This window comes from Thamnophis sirtalis, unplaced genomic scaffold (assembly GCF_051295495.1).
Source record: "Thamnophis sirtalis isolate CommonGarterSnake01/CBP01778 unplaced genomic scaffold, rThaSir2_p1.2 scaffold_10, whole genome shotgun sequence".
Lineage (NCBI taxonomy): Eukaryota > Metazoa > Chordata > Lepidosauria > Squamata > Natricidae > Thamnophis > Thamnophis sirtalis.
The window spans coordinates 49,557,702-49,574,577 of NW_028261390.1; the positions used below are offsets into that span (position 1 = coordinate 49,557,702).

Genomic DNA, 16,876 nt, shown 5'->3' on the forward strand with positions numbered 1-16,876 from the left:
AGGGATCTGACACATGCATGTTAAACAGATCTCCTCAATAGCTGCCTTTAATGGGTGAATATTTATTTTCCTAAATTAGAAATGTAATAAATTTGAACACAGATTAACATTTCTGATTTGTGGTGGTTTCATATTGGTGTATATATTCTCTATACTAGAGAATTAGTTTTTATCAAGGGATTTCAAGTTTAAATATGTTAATGTTATTAAATTATATTCCAAAAATTGAATTTATATCTTTCTAAACAACTTGGAAATAATATTTCATTACTGGAGTGCTGCAAAAAAATGTTGTTCTGGATTCTTGAAAATGTAATTATATGCAAAGTTACTTGATTAATTTTTTTAAAAAAACTAAATAGCATAATTGCATGTGGGCAAAGTTTAATCTATTTAAAAAGTGAGTTTTGTTAATTTTTAAGAATAAACAAAAACACTTAAGGGTGGGGCTTGGGGTTTATTTGCACTTATATGCAATGCAATTGTATTAAATAAAAATGGCAAGAAAAATCACAAAAATATAAAAGGTTGCAGAAAATTCTAATGCTTTTCTTCAATGTGGTAGTCATCCAATTTTTTTTATAGCCCTAGGATGTGCAGATTTTTGAAAGCAGCTCAAATTTCCCTAGCTGATTGTGAATCCTTTCAAAGCCAATTTCTCACCTGTGTTATACTATGAACATGCCAAAAAAAAGAAATAAAAACAAAATCTCCAAAAGACATGTATTCCCTTCTTTACAATCTCTGCAAATGCCACTGTGAGAAGAAAGGTTAATTTTCCCCCTCCTCTTGGGCGCTGACAGGAAAGGCAGACTTTCTATCTTCCACTCAGCATGAAACACAGGATCTTTCTCTTTCTGACATCCCAAGGATGCATGGAAAACTCAGATGAAGATTTGCATCACAGTGGGAATGGGTAGTCAGTCATATTTACCTTCTGATTTTCATGAATTTCCATCAGTGAAAGTTTTTCCAGCTCATGCTGTGTATAGGCGTGCTTGCTGTGTTGCTTGTAAATTTTCATTAATATAAAAAAACCTCTTTCCCCACCGCTCTTCAAGATTATGTCTGGTGTCTTTTCCACTTCTATAATTCATAAAACATATCTGATTCATAACAAGTACAAAATAAGAATCTGAAGAATGGGATGTTTTAGTCACCTTAAATTATACACAATATCAAACAAATGTTTATCATGCAGTATTTCATATGCTGATGAATGCCATCATGCTCTCTGCAATATCCATCAATACATAATTCATCAACAGTGGCAGAACTGATAAAGATGTAAAAATGCACAACAAATTGGCAAATACATATATAAAAGTAACAGGCTAAAATCAAATGAAATAGAGGAATAATTCAATCTACGGATCAGCCTCCGGAAAAGAAAGACCCTACAGGACATTTTAAATCAAATTACAGAATGCTTTCAGATTTGTTTTCAATCATGTGGGATTTTTGTTTTCTCATCTCATTTTTTTGTAGCTTGTTTTTAATTGAAAAAAAATATGAGGGTTTCTGCTCCTTATGTAAATAAAATAAAATCCAAATAATAAGCATTGCTGTCATAAGCAAGAAATCACCTCCGCTTCAAACTATTTACATGAAATAATGCCCAAGGCACTGGACACTTTTTCCAATAAACATGAAGGTGCTGACAAAGTATTGGTGACTTGTACATGTAACTAAAATGAATGATGACTTATGTTATGTTTATAAAAAAATGTGTTTGCAAGTATTTTTAAATAAAAGACATCATGAGTCTAAATGAAACTTAGCACATGAAAATAATGCTAGGGCCAAATTGTTGCACTCTATACTTACCAAGCAATAGATTACTACCAGAGGAATCATGGAAGAAATTGTGATAAATGATTTAATTTAGTTTGCTTTACATTCCTTTAAATGTGCCTCTGGCAGACACCTTACAATTGGATTGTTGCAATATTCCTGCCATGGAACTGTCCTTGAAGACCACCTGGAGGCCACAGCTGGCTCAAAATGTAACAGTACAATCAGTAATGGCCCCTCTCAGTGTGCCTATGTGTCACAATTCCTATGTGAGTAATGCATTGGCTGCCAATCAGCTTCTGAATATAATTCAATGTATTGATTATTACCTACAAAGTCCTGTATGGCATGGTGCCTGGATATCTGAGAGCACCATTATGTTCAATTGCTTTTGTCTACCCAGTATGATCCAGCAGAATTGGTTACTCCAATTAAACATTTTGTGGGACCTGGGAAGCATGCCTTCTCTGTTGCAGCTGCCATCTTCTGAAACAGTGTTCCTCTGGAGAATATCTTTCCCAGTTTCAGAAAGCTTTAAAAACCTGGTTTTGGTTCCAGGCTGAAGATGATAAATTATTATTTGATACTTATTATTATTTGGCTTTGCTTTGCTGATTTTGTCATTTATCAGAATATTCCACGTTGGGCTATCTATCTTAAATTTTAATTTTTTGTTCTTTTAATGTGTTTTTTTCTAGTTTTGTGTGCTCACAGAGTCTACAAGAAAGAAAGTGAAAGAAAGGAAGGAAGGAAGGAAGGAAGGAAGGAAGGAAGGAAGGAAGGAAGGAAGGAAGGAAGAAAAAGAAAAAAGAGCAAACACTTTTGTCATTATTTTGATAGGTATTTACTAGGCAATAGACATAAGAAATGTTTGGTGAATATATTAAGAACAATATATTCAGTCAGGAATTTTGATTTACCAGATTTCCTAATGGGACAGAGATTGTATTCATGTTTTTCAAATCCTTTCCTTTCCCCTGATTGAAATAATTTAATATGGGAAATAAGGTCTATTGAAGGCCCTTGGCAAATGAGGTGAACATACATTGCCTCCTGCTCCCTATCTACATTGAAATATCCTGAGCATAAACACTGATCAGAATAAGGTGTTGAAATGCATTCCACTCCAATACTTTAAAAAAAAAGACATTCCTGGAATTGCATGTCTGTCTTATATTCCAACTCCAGATAATGATGCTTGGGACTCATTTCAGCGAACAAGCAAATATGCAGTTTTGGCGTAACCTGCACCAAGACGTGTGACCCCAGTAGTTTTCGCTGTAGTTTATCTAGCTTTCAAATAGTTGGCAACTTTTAAAAGAATGTCCTTTATTTCACATACTCTTAACTATAGCTTGTTCATTGCTACTCTATTATGTATAGTATTTCCTGCATTTAAAATTACATTACTTATCATTAGTCACATAGCAAAATGTGACATGAGAAAATCAGCAAAAGTAACTCTTATACTTCGTCTCTGACAATTATTGAGTGTGAAAGCATTTTAAGTGTCACTGATATGTCACAGCCCACATAACATCACATTACTGTGATCTTCAGAATAGAACATGTTGACAGAAGCAGACATAATAGGACATGGTGCATCAAGTCTTTTAGTGGTATATGAGAGCTGCAAAGACAAATGTTTTCATGGTAATCTCTGAGCTATGAACAGAGAAATCTGTACTATTTGAATTCAAACTTAACTTATTGAAGCATATCTAGGTCTTTAGATTTTTCAGCAGTCTGACTTTTCTATAATTTTAAATATTATATTTTGAATTGCTTCAGTGATTCTCTAGTGAAGCTCAGAATTCCTGCCATCCATTGCATAGGCATTATTAGAACAAGCAACAACAACCTGTTGTTTTGCATTCTTCCCCTTATAGCGAATTCAGGGAATTTCTGGACTGCTCTTTGAATTAAAAGTAATAGAAATGTCAGAATCATTTGGCCATTTCACAAGGTGGTGAAAAAAATCTTGTGATCATCTTAAGAATCAGGTATGCCATATGTTTGTTAAATATTGGATATTAAACAAATATTGAATGGAACATCCATACAGATGAAAATAAAAATGGTTCCAGTTACCATTTTTTATTCTCAGTGTATTTTAGAAGAAAAATGTCAAATTTGCTGCCCCCCATAAAATTCTAAATAGAATGTATTTCCCCCCTGCCTATTTTTAGTAAAATGCTTATGCAATGAACTCGACTGTAGAACCTCACTAACTGTTCAAAACATATTCTTTACTAAACAAACAAAACAATAATATTATATTATTTCAAATAACAAAATCAATTATTATGATTTTTCTGACACTGAGGTCCTTCACTTTGAAAAAGATTTGCATTAAGCAACATATCTCTTTACTTCTAAGAACAAAGAATCACTTTCCTTTGTTTTTGTTACTTCAGCTTCCTCAGCCAACATTACATTAGACAGAAAAGCACATAGGCAGAAACTGCATCCTACTATTGGAAATACTGGGTTCAGAATTCTTTGGATAAATATGTCACCTTTTCATTATAATGAAGTTTTTTTTTTTATTCCATGGCATGAAGCTTCTCACTGAAAAAAGTCCAAGTCACAAAGTACAATGATTCAGTTTATTCTTCAGCTCTAGTAAATACATTGATTCCTGTGATGAGCTTGTGGAAAGCCATTCCTTTTATAGTCTTGAGAGGAGCCTAATTACCACCAGCTGAGTTCAATTAACTCCTGTAACTGCGTAACTGTTCTTTACGCCTATTAGCCCTTCATTGCCGGGCATCCAGGACCAACTCCCTTATCTCCTCCCCACTGTTCCAATGCATGACATCAGGATCACCCTCTCTTGTCTCCTCCACACTGCTCCAAGGCTTGACTTTGGGAGCACGCTCCCTTTGGCTCTCACTGCTGCTCCAGGCTTCAGGCGCCTCCTGGTGGCCAACCAGCCTCTCTGTGCCCTGCTTGGAGTTGGAACCCTGGACAGGGTCCTCCACATCCTCCAGAGCCAACTCATAGGGCCACTCGCTGTCAGAGTCTGGCGGCAGCTCCAACGGCTCCTGCTGGGCCACAACAAAATTTATACATGCCCACATAGTATTATTATTAGAAAATCTCATTCTAATTAAATACAGAATATATAAATAATATATTGTATTCATTTATCCCCTGAGTAAAAAAAAGAAAAGGAAATGATATTATATGATTTATTGATTAGAGAAAGGCTGACTAACAGATATAGAAAAATATCTATTCAAAGATATTGAAAAATATCCTTATAAATAAAATTAAACAGCAGAATATGCTGTAAAAGTAAGAAAGAGTATTGTTGCATACAGAACTATTCACAAATAGAACCTGGACAACAATGAAGTGCAACTGAAACAACAGCAAATATATATGAGTCCCCTGAAAAGCTTTGAAGAGATGATTTGATTAGATTTGATTTGAAATTTAATCAAATCATCTTTTTGAAGCAATCGTTGGAGGTGAATTGCCTGCAAAAACTTCTGTGAATTGGGAATAAATCTATCAGTCTTCAATCCAGTAAAACTTTTGCATTCTTCCTCCTTGCCCTATGTAATATCCAAAGGCTTAAAAGCAATATAAACCAAAATGCAATGTTAAGAAAGCAATAAAATGTACTTAAGAGGTCTTAAAATAATAATAAATCATTGCATCATAAGGAAATTCATAAAGATAATGAGGCCAAAAACTCAATAGAAAGTTGTTCCTTCAGAGTATGAAAATAGGATCTTGCTAAAAGTCTAACCAATTGACATTCTATAAGGTATTTCAAATGTTAATATTGTTAAAGTTTTCTGATAGCCATAAAATTATGCCATTGTTAATGGCTTACATTTTATGATTTCAAAATCCAAATTGCCTTTTAATGATCAATTTCTTGAGCACTGAATTATATTCAATTCTCCATAAATCTTAAGATTTCCAACATAAAAGAATGACATTCATTTTTAGCTTAATTATTTGATAAGATTAGCAATACATTATTAATCAGATTTCTACTATCATATACATGAAAAATTATCTAGTGCTTGTCAAATAAAAGTTCCTGAGTTCTTTAAAAATTGACAACCATTTCACTACAGATGTCCTCCATAGAACTTGAAGCATTACTGCACTAGTCATTGACTTCAGTTTCTTTTCATTTCATGATTCTGCAACTTGAATACTAATGTTCAACCTCAGAGGAGTTTGAATCAAAAGGACATGTCCTCTTGCGTATTTATAATTTTTTGTTGCTCTGATTTTATGATTCTCATATTTATTAACATTATTTCTTGTAAGTCTTTCTTTTAATAGAAATTCGGGGCCAAATGTAGAGATAAAAGTCTCCCAATTTTGTGAGAATGGCCCATAGCATGGTTTCATAAATGAATGCTGTATTATAATTTGTAAATGATAAACTTTGACAATGTAATTGCTCCCAAGGAACAGGTGTAATTGCCAAGTCTTTATTACTCAAAACTTCTTTGGAGCTTGTGCATGTTTGTGTGTGTATTCTTATTAACATATACAAACAAAGCCTATTCCCTGCTCCACATAGTTCTTCCTCATGAATTTTTTACATCTTTCTGTTGTTTGACTTGCAAAAATCCAAGCATCCTGGACAACAATAGAAATAATTTTTTAAAAAAAACTGTCTGTGAAACTAACACTTCATTTCAGTGGGATTGATAGTGTTCACAAAATGTGATTCATTTAATTAATTAATTTGCAGAGACTTAATAGGCATATTGAAACAATAAGGAAACAAGAAGTAGAGGTTTATCTAAACCACAACTAATATAATCAATAGAAATTAAAATTAAAGAATGACAGTTATTTAATTTGCCCTGGCATGTTGATTCACAGGATTGCTTTTTATCTGGTTTTCTTGTATCATCCATTTAGGGCATTAATGGTCTAAATAAACTCTCTTAAGCTGCCCCTATAAAACTATAGATATCTGATCAGCGGTGATATTCAAATAATTTAACAACTGGTTCTTGCCCTAATGATTTCTTCCAACAACCAGTTCACCAAACTGCTCACAAAATTAACAACCGGTTCTTCTGAAGTGGTATATATTATAAGTGGTATATATTATAAATTATAATTTATAATATATAAATTATTACCAACATAAGCATGGGAAAAAGAAATACTATGTACTGATACAATGAAGAAATAAGGAGCAAAGTAGACTGAACAAAAGTAAAATTGTAATTTTTAACAAAGATTTCTTTCCTTCTTTCTCTCTCTTCCTTTCTCTGTTTCTTCCTCTTTTGTCTCTATTTATTTCTCTTGTTTCAACATACATACATTTTAAAGAAGCTTCATATTTTACCTAATATGTCCTTGTATATGTGTATAAATTTATTAAGAGATAACTGTAGCTATTAAAGGTGTGGGATTTTTAGTGTTAATGGCTTTTGTTAAATTGTAAATATTTTCATTTTCATTCTTAACTCAATAGAGGATTTTCGTTAAGCATGTTTAAAATCTTGCAAATTTTATCCCTCTAACAGCTCGGGTTTAGCAGCATTTATTAATTACCACCTAATTAATTTCTTTACTTCTCATTTAAGCAAGTATGCACAAATGGAATGAATCAGAGGTTGGTTCCTACAGGTTTGCACTGGTTCAATAGAACCAGTTCATCAAATCTATTGAACCAGTTAGAGGATGTTCCACCAGTGGATCTGGAAGTAAGTTCCAGAATGCCTGCCCCAGCCCTGTCACTTGCTCGCCCTGCCCGTTATGGTGCAGTTCGCTCGCTCCCCCGCCTGTCTGCACTAACACATTGGAGTCCAGCCAATCAGTGAGCAGGCTGGAGTTGACCCGCCCATCTCTAACACCCATTTAAAAGCGCGGCGGGTCCTCCCTTCATTTCATTTTGTTTCGCTTCACCTTCCAGCAGCTTGCTGCTTCCCTCAGGTAAGCAACTAAGCTTAAGGAGGGGCAGCAGAGGGCAGCGGGGGGCAGGGGGGGGCAGGGGGAAGCTAGCTGATGCCAGCTTGTGGTTTCGCAAGGGAAGGCCTTCAGGCCTTGCCTCGCAAAAGCCATGAGCTGGCGTACGCTGCGTGGCCCAAAGGGGGTTTCTTGCTACCCCCCCATCTGTTGGGTGAAAACAGAGGTCCCTTCTGTTACCTGTAGTGTAGTCCTCAGCTTACAACCACAATTGAGTCCAATATTGTTTTATTTCTTCTGTAGTTAGTATTATTTAACAGGATGAAGAGGCAACAGAGTATGACAGTCATCTTTCCTATGCAGTTTATTAAAATGCTTTCAGTCATGCCTCTGTAAAAAGTGGCCAGGACAGAAAGGTAAAATGTGCTTTCCTCATCTGATGCCACCACTGTCGTGTCATCTGCATATTTCACAATATGATTCATCACAGTCTTGGCACAGCAGTGATGGATCATCAAGGTGAACAGTAATGGACTCAAGATATAGCCCTATGGGGGATCTGTACTCAAGGAAATGGAATTGAAAAACGTTCTTCCAACTCACACAAACTGGGGCCCATCATAAGAAACCAAGTATATGTTACATTAAAAAAGTATTAAAATCTAATAGGTCCAGTTTGTTCACCTTCAAGGTGAGTCAAACTAAGATAAAACGCACAAGGAAGTGTATCATCTATAAAGCGGTTCCTCTGATAAGCGAACTGTAATGAATCAAATGTAGGGGAAGGCATGAAACAATATAGTCCTTTACCAATCTTTCAAAACATTTCTTCATAATAGAAGTGAGACCAACTGGATTGCAATCATTAAGGTATGTAATTATAGATTTTAGGAGGACTGATACAATGGTTTCAGTCTTTAAACATGATGGAACCATGGCCTCATGCAGCAAAAGATTGAAGATGTCTGTTAAGAAGAGAGGGCAGCCAGTCAGTACACTCCTTAAGGAGTACCCAGGAATATTATCAGGACTCGCAGCCTTTCCGCAGGATCTTCCAAACTACAGTTGTATCAAACATGAGCACCTGTTCATTAGGAAGGGGAAGAGCCTTTCTTGCTGGAATATTATTTGAGGCCTCAAACCATCCCAAAAACATGTTTAGCTTATTTAGAAAATCCATGTCACTCTTACATATCAGGGAAGTTGCCTTATAGCCAGTAATAACCTGGATACCTTGCCACATGAGTCAATGTTAATGCCAATGTAAATAAAGAAGAGTGGAATCAACTTTGTCTTGTCCCTTTGAAAAACATTTTTGTGATAAAAGTCAATTTTCCATTTTCTCTATATCCATGTGAGGAAACTTGAACTATAAGTCATTTTTAATGTCATGAATATAATATAAAAGTTCATTCCAAATTACAAAAAGCTAACTTTAACTCTCTTAATATAAAAGTAAAGAATTACATTTCAATTCTTGGAAGTATAAATGTTTCTTTTTCCACAATTCAAGATGAATCTCATTTATATAGCATGAAATGAGAGTAAACAAAAAGATCTATATGCATCATCACTTTCTCCTTCAATGGATATAAACATAAATATTTGTTCAGAAAAATAACTTTGTTCTTCTGTTCACAAAGTATGGACAAAAATAGATATACTGGGAGTGTAGTTTATATAAGTGGAAATTGCAGCACATTTATAATTATCATAAATAAATAATTAAGATTGCCTTAGCTTAATCTCTGGATTAAAAAAATCCATGACATACAACTAGAAAAAATATCCTGTAAGAATTATAGGAGCAATTTCTCTTCAAAACATATTAATTCATAAAATTATGAAAATGTTGTAGTTGGATTATTATTGTGAAAAATCATCATCAAAACTAGAGCTAATGGAAATTAATTTGCTTTTTTATTGAAAATATCTCATTTATTTCCCTTGTTCTCATTTTTTAAATGCACTATTTATTATTTTATTCATTTGTATCCCATCTTTATTATTTTTCAAATAACTCAATACAGTGAACATATCCAACAAACATACCTCCTACTATTCTTTCCACAAAAACAACCCTGTTACGTGGTTTGGACTAAGAGAGGGTGACTGGCCCAAAGTCACCAAACTGGCTTTCATAGCTAAAGTTGGACTAGAATTCATGGTCTCTTGCTTTTAACCTGGTGCCTTAACAACTAAACCAACCTGACTTAGTAGAATAATATTCCCTATACTTTTATCCTATTTCTTTTAATATGTTCATAATAATTTCTACTATCTATAATAATAAAGATATTTTGTTAGATGTAAAGACTATTATAAAATCAATTATTTCATATCATTATGGGAATTTAGTGGTATTGGATTATGAAAGAAGCTGCCAAAATGTCATCTCCTTAAGGTGCTTTAATATAAGTTATTTTTTGTCATTTTAAAAGTATTTTTGCAGAAACACAATTTTCAGGAATACTTTTACAGTTACATCTCTAAATAGAAAATGTTTTGTGAATTTATTTGTAAATATTTCTGCACCTTTCCTCTCTTTTTCAAACCTCTGATCTCTTCACTGGATTTCATAAGGAATGGATAGCTCATTCCATGTAAGCCAATTTCAATTTATCATTTCTTGGTAGCTATCAGTTCAGTGGTTTTTAAAATTTGGATTACAGAAGAGTCCAATATTGTAAATGTGCAATCTCTCTGTTGCCTGCATCTCTTGATCCAACAAAGATCCATATCCATGATCTCTCACCTGAATTTTTAATGAAAAGCAAAATCTGGGGATACTTTAGGTTCTGCTGTGTTAGATGCTGCATTTTTAAAACCACTTGCAGCCAGTTATATGTAAAAGAAAGTACTTTTGATTTTTCATAGCAGAAAATAAAAAGTTGGTAAGATTCTGATTGATGTAAGTCAAGGTTCTCGAACTTATGTTAATTTTAGAGTAGCAAAATCCTTGTCATTCATTATACATTCATCACCCTATCAAAGTCAACTTCCCTGACTTTTTGCACTATACTGAATTTCAAGAGAAGGAATCATAAAAGGAACCCTTTGAAAAGTTTTTTTTTTTTACCATGAAGGTAACTCTCACTCAGTCACTACCTTTAGACAGTTCATTCATTTCAAAAACACAATTCACAGTGCTCTAAATATGAGGCAGAAAGACAAAAGCTTATTTTTCAAGAGAAATTTTTTTTGGTGAATTAAAGAGTATATTTCTACATGAAGTAATAGAAATTTGAATAATATGACCCTTTTTCTTGCTTTGAGTTTCTTTAAATAACTATCAAATTAAATAAATATCATAACAAAAATAAACTTGAAAGACTTTTTCATAAAACTTTCTAGAACAGAAATCATATGATCCCATAATTCTAAAAAAAATAAGTTCTCTTATTAAGTATTCCAAGCTCTTTTACTTATGTGGGAAGCTTACAAATTAGGCAGATATTTTACAATATATGCAAATGCATTTTTCTGGTCATTTCTGATGTTCCACATCAATTTCAAGCACCCGAACTGGTGTTAATAAACAAAATTAAAGTCATTCAAAAAGCAATCTACAAACCAAGATTGCCTTTATCTAGCAACAGCACAGAGGAATTCAAAAATTCTTATATAAAAATGATTGAATGGGGTTTGTGAGAGTATTTGGCATGTTCTTAAAAAGATTTCAATATTTATAGGTCCAATTAAAATGAGCAACATTTTCATCTAATGAATCATATTACCTGCAGCATCTGAGCTTCATGTATTTTTATAAGCTATTCACTACAGCACTGAAAGCTGTTCTCATCTGTAGAGCAATATCTGGTTTCCTGATTCTGATTTAATGTATGATTTAAGTGCCATGTGTTTCATAGTTCATAATTGTTTATTATAAACAAAACAAGCCACCATAATTGGATGCACTGTAATACTTATGAGAAAAAACATTTCAAATGCAAAAGAGTTATGAATATGGTGATACTATTTAATTCAGATTTGACTACACAAGAGGGTTAAGTAGACTTCCTTTCAGAACTGCATTGAGTTTAAATATATTGTTGGTATACCTTGGGTTTGAATTTTTATATAGTATTTCTAGCAAATCAATGAGTGATTAATAGGTCTGCCCAAGCATGTTCTTAGTTCTGTTCATCCCTCAATATGCTACCTATTTTCTGTTGCCCTGCCATTCCATAAGGCCTCATGTCTGCTCTATCTAAAAAGGTTAGATACTTTCATGATTCTCAAGATTATTTTCTTGTGATTCTCAATGGACAGGATTTGTAATTCCTCGAAAAAGTGAGCTAGACTATAATAACTCAAGCAAATAATTTTCATTTGATTGATTTCATATTCCCCATTGTTTATACAGTTAAATTCCCATTTGCCTCATGTCTTTTAAATCACCAACACTGTGATAACTATGTGCCTTTTTTAGCCTTATTGAAAGTGCATATAAAGAACCTTGCCTTATCACATAGTTTCTGACTCCTATATCAAAATGTAATAGAATTATAGCATTAGAAATTGCATTTTTGATCCTGGAAAGGAGGACAACCAGGATAGCATTTTCCAGCCTCTGGAAAATATAAGTGTTTCTCACTCTAAATCTTTCTCTGATTTTTTAAAATATTAATTTATTTTTCACATTTTTGAACTGCCCATCTTCCTCAGGAAGGAACTCTGGCTGATGTACAATTTTAAAGGGACATTGTCAGAACCGCAGTATATACCTGTAGAACTCCATAAATACTTTATATTACAACAAAAATCCCTGCATGGATTTCCCCTGTGACTATGTAGAACATATGGGAAGGAAGCTAACCAACCAGATTGCAAGAACACAAGCAAACAGTTAGATGAGGAGACGCAAAATCAAAATCATTGGTAGCTTCACATTGCAATGAACAAAAGGTGTACATTAAATTTTACAGCTATTAAGATTGTTGGCCAAGCAGGACAAAAATAGCCAGAAAAATGATTGACCCTGCAAAATGGGCTCCTTGACAGTCAAGAGAAGTGCTGAATTACCACTAGCTTATCAGATACTTAAGAGCTGAGGATGCAGCAGCACAAGGACACAATAATGACTTAAGAGTCAGCCACCAACATCCCATTTAATAACTATATGTTACACACAACCAGGCTCCACAAATACTATGCATAGAACAGCACAGAGCATATGAAACAGAGAAGTTCCATGAGAATGAATCCAGAATGAATCTGAAAGCTTAGAAGATTAAACTTCTGGTTCCAGTGCAACATTATCCTGGAACTCATATATTTCTTTTTATTTGCAATGTATTTATTCATTGTGTTTAGCCTTGTTGTATGCTGTCTAGAATCACTTTTGGTGAGATAGGCAGTGGTATAAATACACAAATTACGTAACTTACATTCATCCAACATATCTTACATAGAAGTAGATATAATCTTAATGCTCACTTTCTAATAACCAAGACATATGTGTTTCCAATACAGTCTATAAAAGAGAGAGAGATGAATTATTAAAGAATTGTTATTAAGTAGTTTATGTCTAACTAGTCAATTAGCTCATATCTTGGGTAAAGGGGGAAACAGTGCCATGACAACTTTATACATAATTATATAATTGGCATTTAAATTGTAGTTATGAATCCTTCCAATTAAAAGTAAATCCTAATGGTAAAAAGGTAAAGGTTCTCCTCGCACATATGTGCTAGTCATTCCTGACTCTACAGGGTAGTGCTCATCTCTGTTTCAAAGCTAAAGACCCGACGCTGTCCAAAGACATCTCCTTGGCCATGTGGCCAACATGCCTAAACAGCAAAGACACATGGAACACTGTTACCTTCACACCAAACTAGTTCCTATTTTTCTACTTGCATTTTTACATACTTTCAAACAGGTAGGTTGGCAGAATCTGGGACAAGTAACAAGAGCTCACTCTGTTATGCGGCACTAGGGATTCAAACCGCTGAACTGCTGATCTTTCTGATCTACAAGCTCAGCGTTTTGCCACTGAGCCAACATATCCCTAAACCATATCTCAAAAGAAAAGAAGTAGAAAACTGCATTGATATTTCAACTGATTGATTGATTTTCAAATATATATATATTATTTATCAGCACAAATACAACATATATACATACATACATACATACATACATACATACACACACACACACACACACACACACACACACGTTTCCAGTTTTGATGGATTTTTGTCAAGATAATTAAAGCAAAAATACAAAATAAATTCATTTAAAAAGAGAGAAATCTTCATGTTTAAAAAAGTGGTTTTTTGCCTACATCACTTAATTTTCATCTTTTTCATTTGTCACTGACAACAACAGCTGGTGAGCTGCAATATTTTTCAGGTTAAAATGAAAGGATTAGCAACAGTGATTAATAGGTTTTGAATTATATGATTGTATATTATTTACTTTGAGTGGCACAGAAATCTTCTGTATTATATTGGATATAAAATTCCTGTCTGTAATTCTTCCACTATCTTATAACACATTGGCTTTACGCATACATAAAAACAATTGAGTCATTAACAAATAAAGGTACATGGAATTTTTTCTCTTTGTTTTATATATCAAAGCAGAATATTAAGGCAAGATTAATTGAAATATAAATTAAATCCATATGTTAAATATTTCAATGCTTATCAGGGAAAATTTTAAACAAAAGATTTCTGGAAAAATGGTGTGGAGATGATGTTTAATTCTTTATGTTATGTGGCATACATTAGGGGACTGGAAGCTAAAACATATGGAGAATGGTTGCAGGGTTTGGGTATTTCTACTTCAATGAAAAGAAGGATTAGGGTGATGTTCTGACCCTCCTCATTCCACACCAAAGCACACTCCGAGCCAGAGATAAATTACAGCATTTAATTAACAGACAAACAGGTCCTTGGCAGCAATCCAGCACAGACAAGCTTGGGCAGCAATAAACACAGATAAGGCTTGGCAGCAATCCATCCTGCCAAGCTCATACAAAGTTCTCTGACATTCAATTCTGTGTTGACTTCTGCAAAGAGGGGCGTGTGCACTAGAAGCCTTTTTATAGTCTGGAGAGGAGCCTAATTACCACCAGCTGAGTGCAATCACCTCCTGTAATTGCGTAACTGTTCCTGGCGCCTAGTAGCTCTTCGATGGCGTGCATCCAGGAACAACTCACTACTGGCCTCCAGCTCACTCTCCCTTGTCTCCTCCCCACTGGTCCAAGGCTCAGGTGCCTCCTGGTGGCCAACCAGCCTCTCTGTGCCCTGTTCGGAGTTGTCCAGGATCCCTGTCCAGGATCCTCCACATCCTCCAGAGCCAACTCAGAGGGCCCCTCACTGTTGGAGACTGGTGGCAGCTCCAACAGCTCCTGCTGGGCCCAACAGGGTGACATGATAGCAGTATTCCAATATATAAGAAGAAGGGGTCAACCTATACTCTAAAGCACATAAAGCAGGACAAGAAACAATGGGTGGAAACTAATGACACACAGAACCAACCTAGAACTAAGAAAAAATTATCTGACATTTACAACATTTAATCAGTAGAACAACTTGTCTCTGTAAGTTGTGAGTGCTCTGCAGGTTTTTAATAAAGAGATTGGACAACCATTTTTCTAAAATGGTATAGGTGATTGGATATTGAGCACGTGGTTAGACTAGAAGACCTCCAAGTTCCCTTCCAACTCTGCTATTCTGTTATATATACTAATCTAAAGCTCCAAATCCAATACACAAGATAAATACACAATCAAACATTGATATAATTATACTTCTAAGTATAAAGCATATTTAAAACATATTTATATATTATTTCAGTAACACATATAAGCATATTTAAATATTATTTGGTTAGTATATGTATATAAGCTAACAGCAGGTTTTCTTCCCAGATACCATATGACTGATTATGTTTCAATGAAGAAATAATAAAGTTTATTTAGCCTAAATCCAGATTTATCTTTAGAGAGACTGCCAAAGAGGTCAAATGCCAAGAGAAATGTCCATGTGTCTTCCAGGTCTGGCATGTGAATTTAGACTGAATTAGCAGTATTTTGTTAGGTAGTTCTCTATGGCAGCCTTCTTCCTGAAAATAATTACCAGAATTTTCCAGTTAACTCTTATAAGTGAAATATTTCAGACAGCAAAGTTTAGTTATGCCTCCTGTCTTGGACAATGTGAGTAGACTTTGCACTTTGACAAAAACAAAGGCTAAAATATTTGCTACATCAGTTTTTTTTCCACACAGCAAAAATTAATTCCTCAGTGAGAACCATCTTTCAAGCAACTTTTAATGGAAGTTTGAATCAAATGTGTTCAATATTTAGTTTTTATTTTATTCATTATCCTTAATAAATAAATGAGATTGATACTTATGGCTATTTCTGGCTTCTTGATGATACAAAAATTGCTTAAACAAATCAAATGCTTTTTCCTAGTATGATACATTGCTCTCCTTTGTTCATACATATAACATTTTCAATAATTGCTATTTACTTGGTTTTCTATTCATGTGGACACAATTTACTCCAACAAGTCTATAATTGACTAAAGCCTATATAAGACAATAACTCTTTTTGACACGAGTTTAAATCACTTTATGGTTTTTTGACATGTATTTATAAAATATCTTAGTAAAAAGATATCTGTGAACATTTTTCAATAGTTTCATATATTGAACATAAAAACAACTGAGTATGATTTCTCTTCAATAGGCGCCGAATAATAAGAATTTCACATAAATCTGTATAAGAGAGCAAGAAATGATAAAACTATTTCCCAAAGAGAATAGAATATTTAAAAGAAACACCACCATTGGCTGCAACCTAACAAAAATATCCTCAAAAGTTAAGATATTTATAAATGGAATATTGAACTAGATAGTAAACAAGCCTCACATGGTACAGGATGTTCTAATAATCAAAAACATTTGATACATCTTGTAGACGTCAATGCTCTTTCCATTCTTTAAAAAGACAGATCTTTTGGGGAGGAAAGAGAGAATCACATTATTTTAACTGTTTCCATGTCTCATTCTATTATCACATTTTCCTTAAGCTGCAGCTAGTTTTTCATGGGGTGTAAGAGTTAAGGTAAAGGATTAATTTTCAAAGCCCATCATTGTCCCTTCTTCACTTGCCCACTTCTGAAAATCTGAATCTTTGTAATTTAAGAGAGAATTTCTTAAAAAA

The 16,876-nt window shown here is 34.0% G+C and overlaps 1 long non-coding RNA gene across 1 annotated transcript in view; it reads right to left on the reverse strand.

The window, feature by feature from the left end:
* LOC148043884 (uncharacterized) overlaps positions 1-16,667 on the reverse strand; it is a 29,854-nt gene extending 13,187 nt beyond the window's left edge. Inside the window, exons 1-2 of the long non-coding RNA XR_015697825.1 lie at positions 16,583-16,667; positions 13,135-13,171 (exon numbers count right to left, since the gene is read on the reverse strand). This is a non-coding gene — a long non-coding RNA (uncharacterized LOC148043884). The remainder of the gene's footprint in view (positions 1-13,134; positions 13,172-16,582) is intronic.
* Positions 16,668-16,876: the final 209 nt, after the last annotated feature.